Raw genomic sequence first — 6,000 nt, 5'->3', positions numbered from 1 at the left:
CCATAGAGTACTTATATATACTATATATATACTACTTATATATGTATATATTTTTCCCTTTCTTCCACTTGTTCTTGTTCTTTTTTTCATGTTATAGGCCGAATCGATCGACCGTCAACTGAGTGAAATTTACGTTCTTTAGCCTTTTTGGAGCACTAAGCACTATACAGCCAAACCGTTGCCGCTTAAACTCGTAGATAACTGGGCCCGAAAATCCCATCAATTTCGGACAATTGCCCTGGAGACTCACACCCATATAACGCACACACACACACCGAGTGAGAGCCCGCCACAGGCAATTAGAGTCCAACAAATGTAATTAAAACGAAAAACTTGTTTATTTAACATTTTTTTGCCACCCTCCGTGCATATTAGTTAATTAGCCGACCGACGGTCTAAAAACTAAATTAAATTCAAACTTTCGTCTAGTTTGGGTTTCATTTCCCCCCCACACACATATCACGCATCAAAAATAATTGACGTGGGCGTTACATTTATTTGCTGTGTACTCTACAGTATTCGATTAAGAGGCGAGTGTTAAGTGATTTATGCGTATTGTTGTTAGTCTGGCACGATATTTATTTTATTACTGTCGGGGGTCTTAATGCGATATATGATATATGTATTATTGAATCGCGATGGCACCGATAGCACTGTCTCCCTTATAAATATAAATGACAATCAGATAAAACAAATAATGAACGCATTTCAACGCATTTATGAACATGACAGAATAGTCATAAAAAGGCGTGGGAAGTTACTAAAATAAAATACGGGGCGAAACAAAAGATTTCGCTCCTATTGATTCTTAATCAATTTAATATAAAGAACAAATATGCTTTAAGAAATCTTTCCATTCAGAGCTTCAGCTTTTAAATTTATGCAACTTAATAAATCAAAGCAACTCATTCCCATTTACAAATATAAACTACAACTGCAATTGTGATACAATCTGTAAACATTGCGCTTGCAGCAACAATATGAAATAATAACATAAATAAACAAACAAACAAATTTTTGTAAATAAATAAATAAGAAAAATAGCAAAAGCTTAAGCTTAAAAGTACTTGCGAAAAGTCTTTTTATACTCGCCACCCATAGGGTAAAAGGGTATTATAATATTTGTGAAATGTATTTAACAGCCAAAAGTAGGCATCTTGGACCCTATAAAGTATATCTATTCATGATCAGCGTCAACAGACGAGACGATCTAGTCATGTCCGTCTGTCTGTCCGTCTAACAATTTTGTCTGACAATTTTGTATATTTTACACTCTATGGTATTTTTTTAATGTAGTCCTATATCCGTATACTTATCAAATACAGCCTTTGGTATATTTTAGTATTTTTGTGATATATTAATTTGATACATTTTAAGAATAATACCACACAGCTTTGCTTTTATTTAAAATACGTAGCGTGTATCTCAAAAATAGTCTTTCGTGTATTTTGTTATTTTTGTGGTTTATTATTATTTAATTATTATTTAATATGTTTTAAGAAAAATACCGCAATGTTTAACTTTCAGAGTTACTCACAGTCGAGCACACTCGACTGTAGCTTTCTTACTTGTTTTTTGTAGTCCGCCTAAACATAAAGTCTGCGCATTTTGTTTAAGCTCAAAAAGTTTTTAAGAGTCTCAACAGCTTATTGCCTTAAACGCCTGTCTATTTTCATATTTAAAGAAGATTTATGTAACGCTTCAAGTGCCACGCCATTAGCCACGCTCATTTAACAGCTAATTTTGCAATTCTCCAGTAATATTCTAATATTATTCGGCACAATGCAATTAAATAATGCAAATTGCAGTACAAACATATTAAGTGCAACGGCAAACATGTAGTAAAAAAAAAAACAAATCAAACAACTGAAGAGGCAACTTTGAAATGTCCTATTAAAAAAGTCGTTAAATATAATACGTATTTATTCAATCTAATTGAATTGTTTACTTTTACAGGGTATTTGTTTGAATCACATAGCAGTTTCAATTGCTGGCGCAGCAATCTACAATTTTAATGAGCTGCGTTTCATTAAATTTACATGAAAATGCATTAACAATTAATTAAAAATGACACAGAAATTAAATCAATGTAAGAGGGCGCAGCATGTGAGTGTGAGTGAGGGAGAGAGAGAGAGAGTGTGAGAAGAGTTGCTAGTTGGCGAGCAATTAAAATAAATTTACACAGGAAATTAAAAAGTTCACTTTGGCTGTGTTCGACTGCGGCGCCACATGACGTATACGCAACGCGGTCACAGTTATTGCAGCTGTCCTTATTGTTATATTGTTATTGTGGTTGTTGTTGTTACAATACAATACACAACGAAACAACAAACACATTCGAGTGTTGTTTGTTATACTATTTTGAGGAACAGCGCGCTGTTAGTTATTAGTTGCGGCTGCCGTTATTGTTGCGGCTGTGTCAAGTGTCAGCGACAAGGCTCGAGTGCATTGTTAGCTGCACTTGTTCCACCTAACGATAATAGCAACAAGAGCGGGGAGAATGTGTTGGAGGCACTTCGGCAATGCCATTTGTTAGTGCCTGCATTCCAAAATACACACGCACACACACACAAAGCGCAACAACTGCACTCAATACACAGCACCCAAAATAGTTCAAAGGAATAGTTCGTTCTCTTTCGTCAAAGTTGTTTTCTCCCTCTGGCAATCGTATTTTTCACCATTTTTTTTTTTTTGGCTTGGTTTCATTAATTTACATATTTAGTAAGTCATTGAAAATGCGGCTTTCTTGTTTTTACCGCTGCCGCTTCCTGCAGCTGTTCAACCGCACTTGTTATTTTTAGCCGCAAAAACGTTGCTGCAACGCGGCCAAACTTGCAACTGCAACTGCAACACTCATTAAAATTCATTGTCGGATATCGCAATAAGCGCATGCGAGTATCTGCACTTGACTTTGTTTCGCCTTTACCTTTTGAGCCAATATCCGACAAATTAAGTAGGCCAAAGCGACTTTAATACACCTTACATAAATTCAAAGTAATATGACTTTCAAATTCATTATGCGTTAAGCATAAAAAGTAATAGCAAAATGATTGCTTACATTAGCGTTCTTATAAAAAACTGATTTATGAAAGTCGACGTATACTTGATATCTTCTCTTCTTAGTCGTGTTTATAGTTTATTTAAGGGGATTCTATTCAAAAACAAACCCAAACTGTTTTAGTTTGTGCTTATATTAATTTGGAATACATACTTTAATTAAAGATTACGTATACTTGATATATTCTGTTCTCAGTTGTCTTTTAGCTTTTATTTTAAGACTAATTTATAAATAATAACAAAATGAAGGCTAAAATGTGATTTTATTATCAATTGATAATAATATCTTACCTTCTTTCTCATCTGTGTTTTATTTTTTATTTAAAAATATATTTTTAGCTGCCATGCTAAGACATAGCGAAACTGTTTCACTCCATTTTAATATCAAATGATATCGTAAAGAATGTTTAAATTTGTGCTCTTATTAATTTGATATACACAAATTGATTTAATTTTACGTATACTTTATATTTTCCGTTCACATCTGTGTTTTAGCTTTTATTTAAAGACTCTTTTAAAAATTATATCAAAAAGAAGTTAAAAGTTGTGTTCTTATTACAAATTATTTTCAGACTTCGCATACTTAATATCTTCTTTCTCAGTTTAGTTTAAATGAATTTTTTATTTCATTTTAAATATTAAATAAGAATTGGACAAAGGAATGCTTAAATTTCTGCTCTTATTAATTAGGTAAATATCAAATTATGTCTTCGTATACTTTATATCTTGTGTTCTCAGCAGTGTTTAATATGTTATTAAAAAATGTATTTAGCAGTCAATTTAATGCAAAACTGTTTTATTATTTTTGCAAATAGTAAAAAACAATTGCAAAAAAGAATGTTTGTACTCTTATTATCTCTTGCTTTGTGCTTTTATTAATATGACATCAAAATATATCTTCGTATACTTTATATCTTCTTTTCTCAGCTCGTTTGGATATTTCATTTAAAGCACAGAAAAAATACTTTATTTTTATTTGAATACAAAACAAAAAATCAAAAATAATGGTTTAATTTGTGTTATTATTAATGTGCTATACATAAATTGTAAGAAGTCTACGTATACTTGATATCTTTTGCCTTTTATTTAAAGTAATTTTTGGGATTACCTTCCATCAACACACATTTTTCTACTCAACGATATTCTTCGCCTAGTTTTCGGGCTTTAAAATCAAACAAAAATCGCTCAGCCGTACTGCACTTTGTAGGTCATTTTGTTGCATGGCGACAATCGGCAAAACAGTTGAGGAGAGAGAGTGTGAGCAGCTTATGCAAATGGTCAGCTAACACATAAGTCAGCGGATTATGGTAATGTTGAAACCACAGACGACTGTTTTCGGCTCAAATTGTGCAATGTTTTGGCCCTAATCATGCACTGCTGCCATGCAGCAACAACAACAACAACAACAACAGTGACACGATGTCCTTAAAGATAAGTTGGTTAATTGAATTCGAATCGGAAATCGCACTCGTGACTTAAGCTCTTAAAGTTGAGCACTGGGAAGGGAAGATGTTGTGTATGAAATGAAATGAAAACTCAATCGAATTAAGATTCGTCAGTGCAACAATTCTGCGTTTGAGTGCTTTAACCTTTGACGACGAAACGACCCAAAGAAAACAAATGAAATAAACGTAAACGAAAATGAAAATGAAAATGTATCAAATGAAAACTCTTTCTTTTTTATCAAAACAATAAAAAATGTGTGCGAAAAGCGAACCGTAAAAAATATTTTATTTGATGTCTGTTTGCTATCAAAAAGTCCGCACAAGAAAACAATAAAAAAAGGAAACACGTTTTGTGAAATTTTCCCTTGCTTTTTGTTGTTGTTGGGCTTTGTGTGTTAGAAAATGTGTGGAAAATATTTATATTTATTTGTAGTATGTGTTAAATATCATGGGTAGGCATTTATTACACTGTTTATAAATACTTAAATGGTAAACGTAAATATTTAATCGCTGCCAACTCGTGTTGACAACGAGAATAATTGCTCCCTCGCAGTTGTTGTGCTGCCAATTTGCTACAATAAATTACCAATGAATAGCAATTGCACTTGCTGGAAATCTATTGTCGAATTTGGCCAGCAACTCGAATATATATTGGCTCAATAAGCTGAGCAAGATTTATTGAATAGTTTCGAAAGCAAAACAAATTAAATATACGTAGAGGAGAGACATTACTTATTTCTGTATTGTAATCAATAACAATGGAAGCATATAATTTCTAAACATTCACATGGTATCTAAAAGTAATTAAGGTTGATTAAAACCTAAAACAGTGGAAATTGAATTGTTGTTGGTAAATCCATCATTAATTGTTGATAGTAATTGTGAAATTGAAATGAAATGCAAGCTCATTAAAATGTCGTCAATTTCGCAAATGAAATGTGCCTCGTAAAATGGTAATTTTGTGTAAGGCCCTTAAAGAGGCCGGCTTAAAACCTCAGCCAGAATTGCTAATAGCATGCAAAAGTTGCATTTGAGAAGCAAGATTGTCGAGAAAAAAAAGGGGAGGGAGCCTTCTGTTATCGATAGTGTTTGCCTTTCCTGGCATGAAAATGCATTAAGTGCCTTACCTGGGCCTTGCTTCTTTGGAAAAAGAGCTTAGGAAACTGAGGCAACTAAGCCGTATTCAGCAGCTGTTTTGCATAGGAAACCAGTTTAATAGAAATAACCAGCAGAATGTTGACTTTAATCGGATTAGGTTAAGTTCTGTGCCCCGAAAGTTTGTGCGGCAAATCAATGATTGCCAACTAACCGGGATGTTTAAAAATTTATAGAGCCACAGGCAGTGTTTCGTCATGAGAGTTGAGATGAGTTGAGTTGAGTTTGCCAAGTGCCTTTGCCTTTGCCACGCTCTCCTTGACATTTCTCTCTCTCTCTCTTTCATAAATATATGTAAGTGTGCATAATCAAATTTCACAAATGAATTCGTGCAATAAAATCC

Source organism: Drosophila nasuta, chromosome 3 (assembly GCF_023558535.2).
Source record: "Drosophila nasuta strain 15112-1781.00 chromosome 3, ASM2355853v1, whole genome shotgun sequence".
Taxonomy (NCBI): Eukaryota; Metazoa; Arthropoda; class Insecta; order Diptera; family Drosophilidae; genus Drosophila; species Drosophila nasuta.
The sequence above is the reverse complement of the archived record's forward strand: the minus strand, read 5'-3'. Positions refer to the sequence as shown.